We start from the raw sequence: 18,435 nt of genomic DNA, 5'->3' as shown, positions 1-18,435 counted from the left end.
TCAAAGGTATTCATCTCTCAAGGCCACATGGAATCAGTATTCAGTATATCTCAGAGAAGATTCCAAAAGAATGGCAAAGCAGAAGGTACTTCTACCCACCCACCCAAATGCATTACTACTGATCATTCATCTCTTTTTTCATCTTTATAAAATATTTATGACCTATGCTGTATTCAGAATATCCTGGAAGAAAACATAAAAAGGAACCAGTCAAGCTTGCAAAGATGATTTTCTATAGCTGACTACATATTTCCAATCACACCAGTGACTGAGAGGCTTATAAAATATAAGAACTAATTTGTCTTAATGTCTTATTTATTGATTCGAAGGGAGCTATTTAATTAGTGGAATAAAATGTATTCTTAAAGATTTTCCTAAAACAAGTCATCTCCCATGAAAACTTTACAATTAGTTAGGACTCTCTGATTGATGAGATTATATTAACTGCCTTCTTCAACAATTCACCAAGGCAGATGAAGTGTAAAACATATTCTAACCTAGTTTTTCAATATAATGGACAGTTTTCTGAATAAAGTATAAACAGATGAGAAACTTCTAGATAGTAAAGCTCCTATTTACATATGACATCATACTTTTTCAGCAACTCCTGGGACACTTTAAATTTTCATCAGTGAAATCTTCAGCAATTAGAAAGCAATTATCTATGAAACCTGGAAAAAATGGATATATGCATGCATATAGATGTATATGTGTGCATACACATACACACATGTTACTTAGACTGTAAACTGCAACTTTAAATTACTCCATATCTCAATCCAAACTCTCTTCAGAAACACTTTTTCAACTTATTTCTACAGTTACCTGTCAATCAGTCATTTGACAAGTGTTTATTAAATGCAGATTAAGGGCAGCTAGGTGATGCAGTGGATAGAGCACCAATTCAGGAATCAGGAGGACCTGAGATCAAATCTCACCTCAGACACTTGACACTCACTAGCTGTGTGACCTTGGGCAAGTCACTTAACCCCAATTGCCTTATCCCTGGGTCATCTCTAGTCACCCTGATGAATATCTGGTCACTGGATTCAGGTGACTCTGGAGGAGAAGTGAGGTTGGTAACCTGCACAGACCTCCTTCACTCAAAACAAAGTCAAGTACAAGTTGTGTTATTATTTCTCTGATGGCATGGTCTTCTTTGGCAAAGAAGGACAAACACATTAAATGCAGGTACACACATACAATATGTGTACACATATATACATATACACAGCATGTATTTTAGATTGTTGCTGTTGTTGGAAATAGGAAGAGTCTGATTGGATTGGATTAGACCAGCTGCTTGAGGTTTGAATTACTGGAGTGCTACAAAAGCCCCATTGCCTTATCATAAATATTCTCCTACAAACTGTGACACAATGCTAGTTTAGGAAAAAAACACATTACAAATACCTGGCATTCCATGGAAAGGTACATGATAGATGCAAGAAGGTTGCAAGTGTGTTGCCTAGTGATGATTTGGTTTATGTAATGAATTAAAATACACTGTGGAGGATATTTCTTATAGGAAAAGGAGTAGGGGATGTTGGATTGAGAATGACAGACAACCATACGGAATCAGAATGCTGTGTTGATCCCTCGGTATGAAAACCATTTGAAACAATTAAGAGAGGGCCCCCAATATGTTTGGGTTGATACCATCTGAATGATTTATGGGCATAGAGGGACAAAATGCATAAAAGATACAAAGGCTTGGAGAAGTTGTAAACTGCAAAGATGAAGCTAATACTCATAAAAATGGATTCATGCTTACACCAAAGGAAGAAGGTCCAGACTGGTAGCTTCCTGTGCAAATCATCAACCAGTGGTTACAGTACAGGAGGTGTTGGTTGCTGCTTAATATGCTCGGAATGGAGATGGGAGTAGTGTATCCTTAGTGTAGATACGTGAAAACAGAAACATTTATATTTAACAAGAAGCTACTGATAAGTGAGGTTTTAGCAAACCAGAGAATAGCTATAATTTACTAAAAAGATGGAAAATTCACTTAATAAAATATATGTGCTCTAGCAAAGGTTGTTAGGAATTTCAGTAGAGTAAGCTCTCTTTTTAAAATTGATCTCCTGTATAAAAGATCCATCTCACTGGTAAATATTTTGACCTGTGATGCAATACTATTACATTTAGCAATTTGGTGAACTTTTTATTCAAAAGAAAAACAGCTTCCTGATAAAGTGCTAACAATGATACTTATAGTAATGACAAGGCAGTAATACCTTACATTTCAGTAGTACTTGACAGTTTACCAGGAACTTTGACATATGATCTTTCTTGAGATACTACATATGAGTGGAGTTGTAAACTAAAATACTAAAAGTAGAATAGTTTGGAAAAAGGTTTTATTTGCTTCAGATTTTCAAGTACTTATTAATTTTCAACATTAGCCAGATATTAGCTGTCATAATACTTTAAGAAAACTGGGCATTCTAACTGACAAATGGCAGAGAAAAAAGTACAAGCACACAAGTGGAAAGCATGCTATATTTGGTAAATGAGCCTCTGGGTTCAAATCCTGGTTCTACTGTTTACTATCCATGTGACCTCAAACAAGTCACTTAAGTACTCTAGGTCCCACTTTCCATGTGTAAAGTGGAAGACCAGACTAGATTCTTCCTGATATCCCTTCACAAAATCTAAATCTGTGCTGCTAAGTTTCTCTGATTCTATGTACCTGAATTAGAGGAGTCAGTGGTCAGAAGCCATGGTCAGATCCAGCTAAAAGCTGAATTCTATTGGTAGAATTTCTAATTCTTCATTTCTAGAAAAGAGAGTACCAGTGTCTGGCATCAAATAGGCATATAACAATAATTTTCTTTGAAAAGGTGTATATTTGCATAACATCGATTCCTATGATATCAAGGCACTTTGAGAATGTGGAAATATAAGATTTAGTTATTATTTTTAAAAACCCTGTCCCCCTCATCTGTATCTCCTCAAACAATATATTCAAAAAGTGAGCACATAATATTTGTAGGGTAGTATTCAGATAGAACTTAGATTAAGGCAGAAGTAAAATATCTTGGATTATAAAAGAATGGCCACTTGTAAACACAAGCATAATTTCATTTGCTATTCAATGTTTGTTAAGATATAGTGACATGCTTTCATTCTCTTCAACAAATGTTTTAAAATTTTATTATATTAACATATTTTGCCACTAGCTAGGGCCAGCATTGTAAGTAAGCTCCCACAAATAAAACCTGTTATTACCATGCAGATGTGGATTGCCTCTTTTTGACTGCAGCTGATTCAGGGGGAGATAAGAGAAAGACAGAGAAAGAAGAACCCAGTGAAATGAAGATTGCTTGAGAATGGTTGATAAAGAAAGCTTGATCCTGAACTGCCATAGGTGAATGTCTGAATCTGAGAAAGGTCAAGGGAATCACCTTGTCATGGCTGAAGGTAGGGTTATTTTAACTCCATTTCCCCATTATGTACTTCCTTTTGAACATGAATGTTTCCCACCTGGTTCATCTTAAATCTCACTTTAATACCTTGAAAATGACATTGAATTTTGTACTGTATGATTGACTGTTAACTGAGACTTTTATCTGAAATCAAACAGAGCTAAGGATGTCTTATCCTGGCATACATGTTTTGAGTCACTCTGTGCCTGATGTCCCTTCACAAAATCTAAATCTATGCTGCTAAATTTTTATGATTCTATGTACCTGAATCAAAGGATATCAGTTTAGAAACCTGATATCCGGTTTCTAAATTCAGAGCAAGTGGTCAGTTGAAGATATGATCATAGGGCAATCATGTAAGATCTTACTGTTTTCATGCTGAATGTGCAGTCATTCCATATTCCAGACAAGAAAGGAAATGAATGCTTGGGCTTATCATCTGTCTGCTAATACTTACATATTTACATATAACATTAAGTCCCTGAAGTATCTCATTCTTTCAAAATGATATGGGAATAATTGGACAAAGATAAAAAAGCTTGTGAAACAAAGATATGAATCTATTAAACTGTGAGGTTAGAGTCAGAAACTCTTCTCTTTTGTCTTAAGGAATAGAATTTCAGATAGACAAAGCAGGGGCAGAGCCAAGATGGCTAGGTGAGAGCATGCATTCACCTAAGCTCTTAGACCAACTCCTTCAGATACCTCTAACAAGAGAATTTGACCAAATTTTAGAGGTTCAGAATCCAATCAGAGACAGACTGTGGCAGATTCACAGGCCAGAACAGACTGGAAGGTCGATAGGAAGGATCTGATCCACGGGGGTGGAGGAGCACACAGCACATAGTACAGAGCATCATGCCAAGGTTGAGCAGGAAAGCTTTGGGGTGGTCTGAGCATTGACAGCATGGCAGAATAGAAGCCCAGGGCAGGAGTGCAGCACAGCCAAGCAGGTGAGAGCTGTGGTGCCCCAGGTATCAGTAGCAGCTGCTCCTGAGAATATCAGTCCACACATTAAATGTCTGTAAGTCACCTACTTGAACTTCTGGGAGCCAAAATGCAGAGTGATCAGTGAATGCTCTCTCCCCCTCCCCTTGTTGACCTTGAAAGAACCATAAAATATTTCCCCAGAAAAATCCTGGAACAGTGGGATCAGCAGAAGGGGCAAACAGTCATGTAGTGGCTGAAGCTAGGAGAATCACTAAGGAGGATTCCTCTGGCTGTGGTATAGGACCAGAGTTGTCCCAGACAGTTATACCTCAGTGAACCAGAAGGAGATCTGGAGCTCCAGGGGGTGGAGTCTTGCAATCACCAACACCAGGACCCCAGGCATGCCTCATCACTCCAGGGGAAATGGGAAGACACTAGGGCAGCAGGGATCACAAACCACTGAACTTGCCTAGGCTCCAGCTCAGCTGAGGAGATCTCCCTTGACCAGACCACCCCTCCCTCACATTTAACAAGCTAGCTCCAAGGGTAATCTGGGGAAACACATACACACACACACACACACACACACACACACACACACACACACACACACACACAGAATTCACCTGGCCTTTGCTTTCTCACATCAGCTAGTTCAGCACCAGGTTCTTTAGCTTCTAGATAAAAGAAACAGAGGCCACAATACACACAGTGTCATCATCATGAGTAAGAAGCAAAGCAGAAAGGAAAAGACCATAGAATCTTTCTATGGGGACAAGAACCAAAACACAAATACCAAAGACTGTACTACCATCTGAAACTTCGGAAGTGACTATGAATTGCTCTCATGCACAAAGAGCACTCTTGGAAGAGCTGAAAAAGGAAATAGAAAAAAAAACTGGCAAATGATTTTTAAAGTATGAGGACAGAATTCACTGGAAAGAACAGCTCTTTAAAAAGGAAAATGGAACAAATAGAAAATGAAGTACAAAAACTAACTGGAGAAAATACTTCCTTAAAAGGAATAACTGGCAGATGGAAAAGGACATGAAAAAGTTAACTGGAGGAAACAATTTGATAAAATTTAGAATTAGGCAAGTAGAAGCTAATGACTCTATGAGACAAAAAGAATCAGTTAAACAAAATCTAAAGAATGAAAAGATAGAAGAAAATGTAAACTATCTAATTGGAAAAACAACTGACCTGGAAAATAAATCCAGGAGAGAAAATTTAAGAATTATTGGTCTATCAGAAAGCCATGATGAAAAAAAGAGCCTGGATAATATCTTTCAAGAAATCATCAAGGAAAACTGCCCAGAAGTGCTAGATTCAGAGGGCAAAACGTCATTGAAAGAATCCACTGTTCACCTCTCAAAAGGGATCCCTAACTAAAAATACCAAGAAGTATTGTTGCCAAATTCCAGAACTATCATGTGAAGGAGTAAATACTATAGGCAACCAGAAAGAAATCATACAAATGTTGAGAAGCTACAGTCAGGATCACACAGGACATTGGAGCTTCTATGTTAAAAGATCAAAGGAACTGGAATATGATATTGCATAAGGCAAAGGATCTGAGACTACAACCAAGGATCAATCACCCAGCAAAGTTCAGGATAACATTTCAGGCAAGGAAATGGACATTCAATGAAATATGAGATTTCCAGACTTTCCTGATAAAAATGCCAGAACTCAATAGAAAGTTCAATCTTCAAATGCAAGTCTCAAGAGAGGCATAAAAAGGTAAACAGAGGAAAAGAAAAACTTGTTACTCAATTTGGGCAAACTTTTTACCTCCCTGTTAGGGAAGATGATGCTTGTTAATCTTGAGAATTACATATCAATTATGAAATATAAAAGGGATGTATATAGATAGAGGGAGTGAGTATAAAGTAAATGATGTGATGATAAAATGTGATTTAAGTATGCAAAGGGATTGTTACAGGAGATGTGAAAAGGAGGAAGCAGAAAATGGTAAATTACATCACAGCAAAAAGTACAAAATTATATTACAGTAGAGGAAAGAGGGGAAGGAGATAAGCATTGTTTGAGAGGTACTCTCATCTGACTTGGTTAAAGGAGGGAACAACAAATTTAATTAAGTATATAAATCTAACTAGCTCTACAGGTAGTAGGAAGGGAAGGGGGAAAGAAAGGGGAGGGGAGGCTAAAAGGGAGGGAAGAAGTAGTAAAGGTAAAGGGGAGTAAAAGACAGGGGGGCTGAAATAAGGAAAGGAAGACTGTGGGAGGTGGTGGTCAAAAATTAAAACTCTATGGTGGAAGAGAAGGGAGAACCAAAAGCACAAACAGCGAGAAAAAGGATGGAGGGAAAGACACAGATAGTAATCATAACTGTGAATGTGAATGGGATGAACTCTCCCATAAAACATAGATGGATAGCAGAATGGATTAAAAGTCATAATCCAACAGTATGTTGTTTACAAGAAATGCATTAGAAATGGGGGGATACACACAGGGCAAAAGTAAAAGGTTGGAGTCTCAGTTGATGTAAGAAAAAAGCAGGCGTAGCAATTTTAATCACAGACAAAGCAAAAGCAGAAATGGATCTAATTAAAAGAGATAAGGAAGGAAACTATATCTCTAGATATAGTTTCCTTAGATATAGTTCCATAGACAACGAAGAAATATCATTAATAAACATATATGCTCCAAATGGAAGAGCATCCAAATTCTTTGAGGAGAAGTGGGGGACCTCACCTTCCCCTACTCTGAACATGATAAATCTAACCTTAGAATAAACAAGAAAGAAGTTAAGGAGGTGAATAAAACTCTGGATAAGGTAGATATGATAGATCTCTGTTGAAAATAGAATGGGGATAGAAAGGAATATACCTTTTTCTCAGCATTACATGGCACATATACAAAAATTGACCATGTACTAGTGCATAAAAACCTTACAATCTGGTGCAGATAGGCAAAGATAATCAATTCATCCTTCTCAGATCATAATGCAATAAAAATTATATGTAATAAAAGACCATGGAAAGATAGACTAAAAATTAATTGGAAACTAAATAATCTAATCCTAAAGAAGAAGTGGATTAAACAACAAATCATAGAAACAACCAACAACTTCATTCAAGAGAATGACAATAATAAGACAACCTACCAAATTTTATTGGATACTGCAAAAGCAGTCTTAGGGGAAGCTTTGTATCTTTGAATGACTACATGAATAAAACAGAGAAAGAGGAGATCAATGAATTGGGCATACAGCTGAAAAAGCTAGAAAAAGAACAAATTGAAAATCCCCAAGTAAATACCAAATTAGAAATATTGAAAACCAAAGGAGAGATGAATAAAATTGAAATTAAGAAAACGATTGAACTAATAAATGAAACGGAGTTGTTTTTATTAAAAAAAAAACAATAAAATTGATAAACCTTTGGTCAATTTGATTAAAAAAAAGGAAGAAGAAAATTAAATTACCAATATCCAAAATGAAAGGGGTGAACTCACCTCCAATGAGGAGGAAATTAAAACAATAATTAGAAATTACTTTGCTCAACTTTATGCCCATAAATTCAACAATCTAAATGAGATGGATAATTATTTTAAAAAATATAAATTACCCAGATTAACAGAAGAGGAAGTTGAATACATAAATAACCGCATCTCAGAAAAAGACATTGAACAAACCATCAATGAACTCCCTAGGAAAAATTCTCCAGAGCAGGATGGATTTACAAGTGAATTCTATCAGACATTTAAACAACAGTTAATTCCAATACCATATAGACTATTTGGGAAAATTGGGGAAGAAAGAGTGCTCCAAAATTCTTTTTATGATACAAATATGGTTTTGATACCTAAATCAGGAAGAGCCAAAACAGAGGCAGAAAATTATAGACCAATTTCTCTAATGAATATATTTGTAAAAATTTGAAATAAGATTTTAGCAAAAAGAATACAGCAACTTATCACAAGAATAATACATTATGATCAGGTAGGTTTCATACCAGGAATGCAGGGCTGGTTCAGTATTAGGAAAACTATTAGCATTATTGATCATATCAACAGCAAATCCAACAGAAACCACATGATTATCTCAATAGATGCAGGAATAGAATTTCAGGGCAGTCACTTATCTTAGTGGAGAGTAGCCTATGGAACTGTCTTGTGTTACTTCAATGAGAAATCCAGTTGTACTTAGGTTTGCTATGTGATATGGGATTAACACCTATGTGTAGAGCAGCATCCTAAAATGCATGCCAACTGCTCAGGAGTTGCCTTTGATTTATTCCCGTTGTTTGGAGGGTTTCTAAGAGCAGTAGCTAATGATTGTGTGATATCTATTCCATTTGAATACGGTTAAAAACTGAGCATGTTTTACTACAGACAACTCATTTGACATAAACTATTCTTACGTACAATTGGGAATTAGTATATTTAAACATCCTATCCAAGATATTTTGTTATAATTAGTGTAAAGTGTAAAGTGTAAAGTTAACATCTTTGAACTTAAGGGTGGAAGGCATCTACTTGTGACGAGTGTTGTTGCCCATATTTTCATGTACAGGATTAGAGCCTTATTGGTATCTGGTCTTCCTAAAGGGAAGGGGGATTGGAATTGGCTAGAGTGTTAAATTTTGAGAAAGCAACAAGATCATATGATCATATATCTGAAAATTATTTTAATGGGCTATGCACAAAACCTTAAATTCTCTGAAGTTTTAGGTGAGCTATGGGTTCCAGATTTGATGTTCTTCTTAGAACTCTAATGTGGATAAAATCAGAACCACAGTTTTTGGGCTGGTTTTTACCACATGAACTAGTCATTGGAAAAGTGAAATTTAAGAGGGTGTACTAAGTTACGTTGGTGACATGCAAATCACCTCTCTAAAATTAGTCCATGGTTTTAAATAGTCTTACTAAGGCTTGTGCTATGATTAATCACTCTTGTTCTTATATTAGCTGGTCAGGAAAAATTGTTGTAGGCCTCCCACTGAAAAAGGGAAAGTTGAGAAAATCAAATGATTCTTATTCCATTTTGTAATTGACTCTATTTTATATCAGACCCGATATGTTTTAAAAATGCCTAAGCTATATTTCTTTATCTTTGCCTTAAATTCAGAAATTCAGCTAGCTAGTTTAGAAATCCAGTTCTCCCATTAAGCACCAAATGTCATTGACTCTTTCTTCCCCTCCTTTGGAGCAGGATGGAAAAAAATGTAACCTTTGTGGTAATTCTCTTTTTGGTTGTTTCCTTGCTTGTGCTAGATTTGCTGTTGTGGATTATATCTCCAAAGTAACTCATTATTGAGCTTCCGTGATAGTGAAGCCACTTGTTAATTGACCAGGGAACTTTGTGAAAGATCCTATTGGAAAGAATGTATGAGCAGGTCATGAGGAGTAGAGTATATGCCAGGAGCAAGAGCCTGAGAATGTGATCTATGGAAAAATGAACTTTTGTCATATGCAGTTTTTAAGCATATATTAAATTTAATACAAAAGAAACAAATTGCTTTCCTTGGTTCTTCTTCAAAATACCTGCATTTTATAGAAAAGAAAATTAAGGCCTGGAAATGTTAAATGTCTATTCAAACATCACACAATTAGTTACAGAAAAAAGCGCTAAAACTTTGATCCCCATACTTTTTGTCTTGGGCTCTTTCCCAGTGTTTCACGTATATTTGTTGTGTTTATGAATTCAGTAATGGTAGAGAAAGTTTTTCTCTTTGGAATTGGTTGATGGTTAAAGTTCAAGATTTAATTAATTTATCAGTCTTTGTGCTTCTTTTTATTATTTTGACCATGATAAAAAGGATGAAATCAAGCCCACAGTTCTGCTTCACTCTACTGGTGACTGGGAAAGCATGAGAGCAGGGTCCTTCATCCAGAATTCATGCAAGCCTGCCATCATGAAACTGGCATACAATACTCATGAACTTCTCAGGGCAAACAAATTTCACCATGATCTTTCACAAGCCCATACAACTGCCCTATCAAAGGCCTTGGTCAAGTTGATAAATGTTGTGTATTGACCTTTGTTCTCTGTCTGGTATTTCTCTTGGAGTTTTCAGGCAGCAACATCATGTCAACCATTTCTCAGTCCTTTCTGAAGCCACACTGATTCTTGGGTTGATGATCATCTTCCAGATGAAGGATAAGCAGATTAAGGCAGACTCTGGCAAGAATCTTGATGGCAATGACTAAGAGAGAGACTCCCCTGTCATTCTGTTTAACTAAATACAACAAAACACTATGGATGCACCCTCACAGCAGCACTGGCATTTAATAGACTGTGTCATTGTAAGGAGAAAAGACTAGATGAATGTGAGAGTGACAACGGTGATGTGTGGTACAGAATGCTGAACTGATCACAGACTAATCTTCTCCAAGTTAAACATTCTCACATTCAACAAAAGTGGTGGCCCCAAGGCAACATGACTGTCAAGAGACTCAAAGTCAACAGATTTGAGTGCTTCTTCTTGCCTGAACAGTTTATTGCTGACCTGAAGGAAAAGCTGAGTCAGAACACAGCAATAGTGCAGCAGAAAAGGCATGGACAGCTTTCAGAGACTTGGTGTACAAGACCACATTTGTTCATTTGGGTCAGAACACTCAGAAATATCGGGATTGGCTTGATAAAAATGATATGGAAATGCAAAACATGCTAAACAGAAAAATGAGAACTCCACAAGGTTTGCCAGTGGGACAATTCATCCGTCTCTAAAAAGGCATTGTTTTACTCCATCAAAAGTAAAGTGCAAGCAAAGCTTAGAGAGATGCAGGATACTTGACTCAGTAAGAAGGCAGATGAGATTCTGTTTTATGCTGGCAGCAACAAGCCAAAGCACTTCTATGATGTCCTAAAGATTATTTATGGGTCAACGACCTCAGATGAATCTCAACTTCAGTGCTCTTGGAGCCACACTAACTGATAAGGATATAATTTTAGAGGTAAGCTGAACACTTCCATAGTGTTTCCCATCAACCAATGCTAAAGACATTGACCGTATACCTCAGACTGAAGTCAATTCCTCTCTAGCCAAACATACTATTGAATAAGAGATATTGAATGCCATTATGCTCCTCTGATGTGGCAAAGTACCTGGTTCTGATTCCATCCCAGCAGAAATTTGCAAGGCAGGGGATCCACTGCTCAAACAGAAGTTGACTGAAATCTTCTGGGTAATATGGCAAGAGATCAAGGATGCCTCAATTGTCCATCTCTGTTTTTTAAAAAACGAAACAAATGTTGAATGTCTCCTTCAATTCTGTAAGAGGCATAAGAGAAATTTGGGATATAGCTAGGCTTTAATGAGAACTTGGGGTAAAAAAAGTGAAATAATACTATATCAGCATCAAGGAAAACACTCTAGTAAACATAGTCTTAATTGGCTCTTCTTGAAAATTCTTTTGTATCAACTGAGGCAATCAAAATAGCGACTTGCTAAATATCATTATGTTATTCACACAACCTTTGTTGGAAGACTAGTTACAGCAAAATTGCTCAATAAGCATTTGCTTTCACCATATATTCCAATGTCTACCCACTTTAAAATAAATAGTTGACTCAGGAATTTAACAAGGCATGATAGATTTTTAGAGTTAGTAGGAAATCTCATGATGTTATTTACCTTTGGATCAGTAAAATGTTATCCTTGTTTTATAAATGAGCATGCTGAACCTCAGAAATGCTACATGATTTATCCAAAGTCACAGAACTAGTGTAGAGACAACACTAGGACTAGTTCTTCTTTATCCACTATTTTTTTTTCTGCTTTTTTTGGATACTTTGGTGGATCTGAGATTTAATTTGTTTAAATACTTCATTTGTATTATACTAATTTGCATTACATCCTCTTTATACCCCCATAATTCTGTCATAGATCCATTAAAAACATTAGATGTTTATCTCTTATTCTTTTAGTATTTCAATCATTGCACCACATGGGACATCTATCTTTTTGTCTTTAATTCTTGCTAAATGATATGTCCACCTCTTTTTTCCATTCATATATAATTCTATCTTTTCCTGCTGCGTGTGAAATGCACATCAACATTGGTAATACGAAGCTAGCTTTTGCTCACCATGTACCTTAGAGGGTTATATGTAATTTTAGCTCCTCCAAGATTGGGGTATTACATAATTTATAGCCATATAGCATTGCTGGGAAAATGCCAATATTAAGAAGGTGGGCTCTGTACCAAGAACTATTTGATATCATTGAAAGCATGGAGGTTGCAGTATTTAGTACTGCTATTTCATTATTTTAAAGGCAAATAAATACATTTTGGCCATCCAGTACAGGGTCCTTAGAATCATAAGAAAGGACTTCATTTTACATATGATAAATGAAATATAACAGATAGATTAAACAGTTTGCTAAAGATCACCACAGATTTATATGCTATTGTCATTGCACTTTAAAGATCATAAAGTTCAAATCCCTCATTTTACCTATAATGAAATTCTATCTCAGACCAGTTAATGACTAGCCCAAGATATCATTATTAGTTAGTGACAAGGCTGGGACTATAACCGAAGTCTACATACTTCCTGTCTATTTTTCTTAGTAACTTGACCTTTATCTATAAGACATCAATCTACCATAATTACTAATATGGCAATATCTTTCACTACATTTTAATGTTTTTTTAGGATGTTTGGTAAGATCTTAGGGCTATTCACAAGTCCATCTGCATGTAGCAATTTGATCAATGTATATTTTTCATCCATTTCTTTTGTGTGTGTGGATTGTCACACTATTATTTTTTGAATTATGATGCATTTAATCAAGAAAGTACTGTAGTATTCTGAGTCTTGAAACAAATAACAAAATCTTAGAATAGATGATATTATATTTTATATTACATTATATTAAAATATTTAAATTAGTTCTATGAAAATGTTGAGAATGAGGAAATTTGTGTTTCAAAACGTAATATGGACTTGTATGGCTTTTTAAAAATATGGAATACTTCTGAAATTTGTCTTTCATTCTTGTTCATGGACCATGTGAATCTCTATATCATTCCAAATTAGTACATGCACCATCTAAGCAATTATAATTTATATGTTTTTTAAGCTTTTATGATTATTTTGAGTTTATAAGCTAGAATGAGAAATTTTTAGGAGAATAAGAATGTATCTATCCGTATAGATTCTCCTGCTTTCTCTACATGAACACCCATTCTTACCAAAATGTACCTCATCTTACAGCATGCCAGCCCCTTCTCAAGACACTTTCTACTACCCTTTTCCAAAAATATTTTGTGGAAAGCTGGTTCCATTGTGTGCAAATTTCTTACCACCCTCAAACTCTTGGCACTCTTATTTAGCATAAGAGAAATCTGGTACTCCCCAAGATAAGACAAGTTTCCTCTCCTAGGAAATCTGACCTTTTATTCCTCTTCCTGATCAGTGCAAGAGGAAAAAAAAAGTTTAGCCATTTCCTTATACTCCAACACTATGAGACAGTCTGCTTAGCTATACTTGGAAATATAACAGTTATGATAAGTGTTTTGTTGCTTTATGGTTATTTGCAACAGAGGATATAAAAAGGCAACCCTTCCTCCCTTGGCTCCAACTAGAAGCATGGGTCTTGGGAAAAGAGACAGCAATGGGTCATATGACTAGACAGAAGAGGGAGAAGCTTTTTGTTGCTAACAAGTTTAAACCTTCTGAATTCAAAACTGGTGTTATCTTATATAGGAGCACCGAATCCTCCTACTGGATTTGCTGACCAAATCCTACCAAATCTTTGATAGACATCATGGTAGAGGGCTCATCTTATAGTGTGGAATAAATGGAATCAAGTCTTGCCTCTGAGCCATGCTGCCTATATGGACATGGAAGAGGCATTTAATCTCTCACTGCCCCATTCAACTTTCGAAGTTTACAAAGCACATTGCTAATGGGCATCTATTTTGGAAGCATCCTTTACTGGAGATTCCTGCTTCAAAGAAATCATAAATTGTGTGTGTGTGTGTGTGCATGTGAATTTTTGTCTTGTTTATCTACTTCTCCCTCCTGATTATACCCTTTTCCTAAAACTAAATTTTACAAGAATCACAGATTTAACTTTTTTTAACTAACGTATTTTTTTCCTTCTAAGGAGTTTTTTTTTCAATTAATTGCATAACAAAAGATTATGTCCTCTCAGTTGATTATCTAAATTTATTTAGATTTATATACTTATAAAAGATTATGTCCTCTCAGTTGATTATCTAAATTTATATAGATTTATAAATTTATATACAAATTTATATAGATTTATAAATTTACATATTATATATATGTATATGTGTATGAAGAGGGCTTTCCAGAAGACTTTTCCTGTTCAAGAATGCAAAGCAAAAGGTTTTTTTTTTAATTCCTAAGAATGGGTTATATTAACTTATATATCAAAGGACTTGAGAAAGCAGAGACATGAAACCCAATCAGTATTCATAGGAGGTAGTATGCACAGGGTACAGTCACAGTCACTGGCAGAGTAAAGATACAATTGCAATTTAAGGGGAGTCTAGGATACCAAGGCAGGAAGAGATAATCCAGGATGATCTTTTGAAAGGATACGCCTAGGACTCAGTAATTGTTATACCAAATTATGCCCACTATGTCCATCTTCTCCCCATCTATCATGGTCCCTAAGAGATGCTGAAGATAACCAGAAATTGTGCAGAGGGTCAGGGTTTCAAGCATGCATGGTTTATTACCTGCCTCTGAAATCATAAGACACTAAACAGGGTTTGGGGAAATTTTGATATTCCTTGTAGGGAAGTGTCTTGGAATACTTCAGAAAGGTGACATGGTGGTAGGTGGAAGAATGCAGTATGTTTAGAACAGAAACAATTTGCTGTAAGAGACAATAAGCCTGAAACATAACCATAAATTCCTCCTGATTACAAGATAACATGACAAAAAGGAAAACAATGCGTGGTATAAAACTTGCATTATGATTCCAATTTCACATGGGGTAGGAACAGTATATGTGATTTCACTGGGATAGGAGCAAGGAAACTCCCTTATAGACTGAGCAAGACTGAGCAAGCGCTGATAAAGTAAGTATCTTACCCAAAGTCACATAGCTAGTATATTTCAGAGAGTGCTTGAATTAAGGTGTTCATGGCCAGGAAGCAAGCTTATCATCTACTACGCCATTCTGCCTCTCTGTTCCTATTTCATAGCATATTAATGGCAATGCCTGTTTGATTAAATACCACTTTTCCTCATGGCTGGGAAGGAGTTGAATGATACTTTTGATCCTCATACAATTTTAATTGAGTTTTGGTAACTACTAATTCATTAATGGGAAAAGGGATTATCATCATGGCTAATTTCCCATTATTATTCAAAGAGACTTTTCCCTGAATAAATTTCTTACGACAAATGTCTAATTTTATTTTTTCTTGAAATCCATTTTGGTGGCATGACTTTGGCCTCAGCTTGTTCTATAAAAGGGTGACTTTACTAGAATAAAAAATTTAATGCGTATGTATGTACATTCATACATAATGTGCTCAGAGATCTAGGTTCCTATTCATAGGAGAAGGATTAGTTCCTGAGAGTACAGTCAGTACTCTCCCTACCCTGTTCTAAAAATAATTGCAATTTCACTGTTTATGCAGATATGACAACACCAATCTCATTAACTACAAGTGACTTACCTTACTGGGGTGCACAGCACTGATTATTCATCCAGTGACGGCCTTGACAAAATGACAGGCATTACTCATCATGACTGAAATGAATCATCAGGCTTATGACTGATAGGGAGCACTGCCAGAAAGTTTCTGTGTGGATGCATAAAGCCTGCAGTTATTATTAAACATGCCTTTGATCCTAAATTGGAGGTGATTCATTTGATCAAGTGCAAAGCTAGTGGCTCTTAAAAGAGAGAACTATCAAAGAGAGGAACCTCCTTGAAATCAGTAACTAAGCTCCAGCTAAAATTAAACCTAAGTTAAAGTCAAAACCTTATGCTCGCTGTAATGGTTAGGATCTGTTCTTATAATATAGGGAGTTTCATTTTTATTCACAATTCATTCATTCAATAGACATTAGAAAAGCAATTTCTGTGCTAGATGCTTGGGAATAGTAACAATCTAATTGATGCTAGCTGACATCTTTTTTTTCTTTGTGAACTGCCTTAAGTGTTTCATATGGAGAGAGAGATCAAATAATTGAAACATGAAAACAAGATTTAGTCAGGGTGAGGGGGGGAATGGTGAAGGTGTGTTTTAAAGGCCCAGTTCTAACTTTTACTAGTTGTTTTGTTATTTCAAATAATCACAGAATCTCAAAACTGGAGGGGATTCCCAAGGCAATTTTGTCTAACCAAATATCTCCCTAAAATATTTGTGGTTTTTCAGTTGTATCCAACTCTTCTTCACCCAATTTGGGGATTTTCTTTTTTTGAAACTTTAATTTATTTATTTATTTTTTGTTTTCAACACCCATTTTCACAAGATTTTCAGTTCCAAATTTTCTCCCCATCTCTTCCCCCCCCACTCCAAGACACCATGCATTCTAATTGCCCCTTCCTCCAATCTGCTCTCCCTTCTATCACACCCTTCCCTTCCCTTATCCCCATTTTCTCTCTTTTCTTGTAGGGCAAGATAGATTTCTGTACCCCATTATCTGTATTTCTTATTTCCCAGTTGCATACAAAAACAATTCTCAACACTTGTTCTTAAAACTTTGAGTTTCAAGTTCTCTCCTTTGCTCCCTTCTATCCCCACTGAGAAGTCAAGCAGTTCAATATAGGCTACATGTGTAGCCATGCAAAAGACTTCCATAATAGTCATGTTATGAAAGACTAACTATATTTCCCTCCATCCTATCCTGCCCCCCATTTATTCTATTCTCGCTTTTGACTTTGTCCCTCCCCAAAAGTGTTTATTTCTAATTACTCTCTCCTCCCTTCTGTCATCACCCCCATATCTCACTTATCCCCTTCTGCCCTACTTTCATGAAGTGTAATATAAATTTTCATACCAAATTCAATGTGCATGTTATTACCTCCTTAAGCCAAAAGTGATGGAAATAAGCTTCACTTTTTCCCTCTCACTTGCCACTTTTCCCCTCCACTGAAAAAGCTTTTCATTGCCTTTTTTATGAGTGATAATTTGCCCCATTCCATCTCTCCCTTTCTCTTCCCAATATATTCCTCTCATCTCTTAATTTTACCTTTTACATATCATCCCTTCCTATTCAACTCACTCTGTGCCCTCTGTCCATATACATACATACATACATATATATATTTATGTGTGTGTGTGTGTGTGTGTATAATCCCTCCAAATACCCAAATACTGAGAAAAATTTCTAGAGTCACAAATATTGTCTTTCCATGTAGGTATGTAAACAGTTCAACTTTAGTAAGCCCCTTATGATTTCTCCAAACACTTTGATCCCTTAATGTAGAAGCTGCTGCATCCTGTGTTATCCTGATTGTATTTCCACAATACTGGAATTGTTTATTTCTGGCTGCTTCCAATATTTGCTCCTTGATCTGGGAACTCTGGAATTTGACTACAATATTCCTAGGAGTTTTTCTTTTCATATCTCTTTCAGGAGGTGATCAGTGAATTCTTTCAATATTTATTTTACTCTCTGGTTCCAGAATATTAGGGCCATTTTCCTTGATAATTTTATGAAAGATGTCTAGGCTCTTTTTTCATCATGACTTTCAGGTAGTCCCATAATTTTTAATTGCCTCTCCTGGATCTATTTTCCAGGTCAGTTGTTTTTTCATATTATTCTCCATTTTTCCATTCTTTTGGTTTTGTTTTGCAATTTCTTGGTTTCTCATAAAGTCTAATGACTTTCTAATTTTTAAAGAACTATTTTCTTCAGTGAGCTTTTCAACCTCCCTTTCCTTTTGGCTAATTCTGATTTTTTAAAACATTCTTTTCCTTGGCTTTTTGGACCTCTTTTGGATTGGTCTATTTTTCAAGGTATTATTTTCTCCAGAATTTTTTTGGGTCTCTTTTAGCAGGCTGTTGACTCGCTTTTCATGATGTTCTTCTTTTGCTCTCATTTCTCTTCCCAATTTGACCATGGACATGTCATATAATCCCAATTGCCCCACAAAAACAAAAATAA

General features: G+C 35.9%; 1 pseudogene; it reads right to left on the bottom strand.

Annotated features, from left to right (window-relative positions):
• Window positions 1–13,292: 13,292 nt before the first annotated feature.
• On the bottom strand, window positions 13,293–13,393 carry LOC140515083 (U6 spliceosomal RNA; annotated as a pseudogene).
• Between the last annotated feature and the right edge of the window lie 5,042 nt (window positions 13,394–18,435).

The sequence above is a fragment of the Notamacropus eugenii genome, chromosome 7 (genome assembly GCF_028372415.1).
Source record: "Notamacropus eugenii isolate mMacEug1 chromosome 7, mMacEug1.pri_v2, whole genome shotgun sequence".
NCBI lineage: Eukaryota > Metazoa > Chordata > Mammalia > Diprotodontia > Macropodidae > Notamacropus > Notamacropus eugenii.
This window is presented reverse-complemented; position numbering and strand designations above follow the sequence as displayed.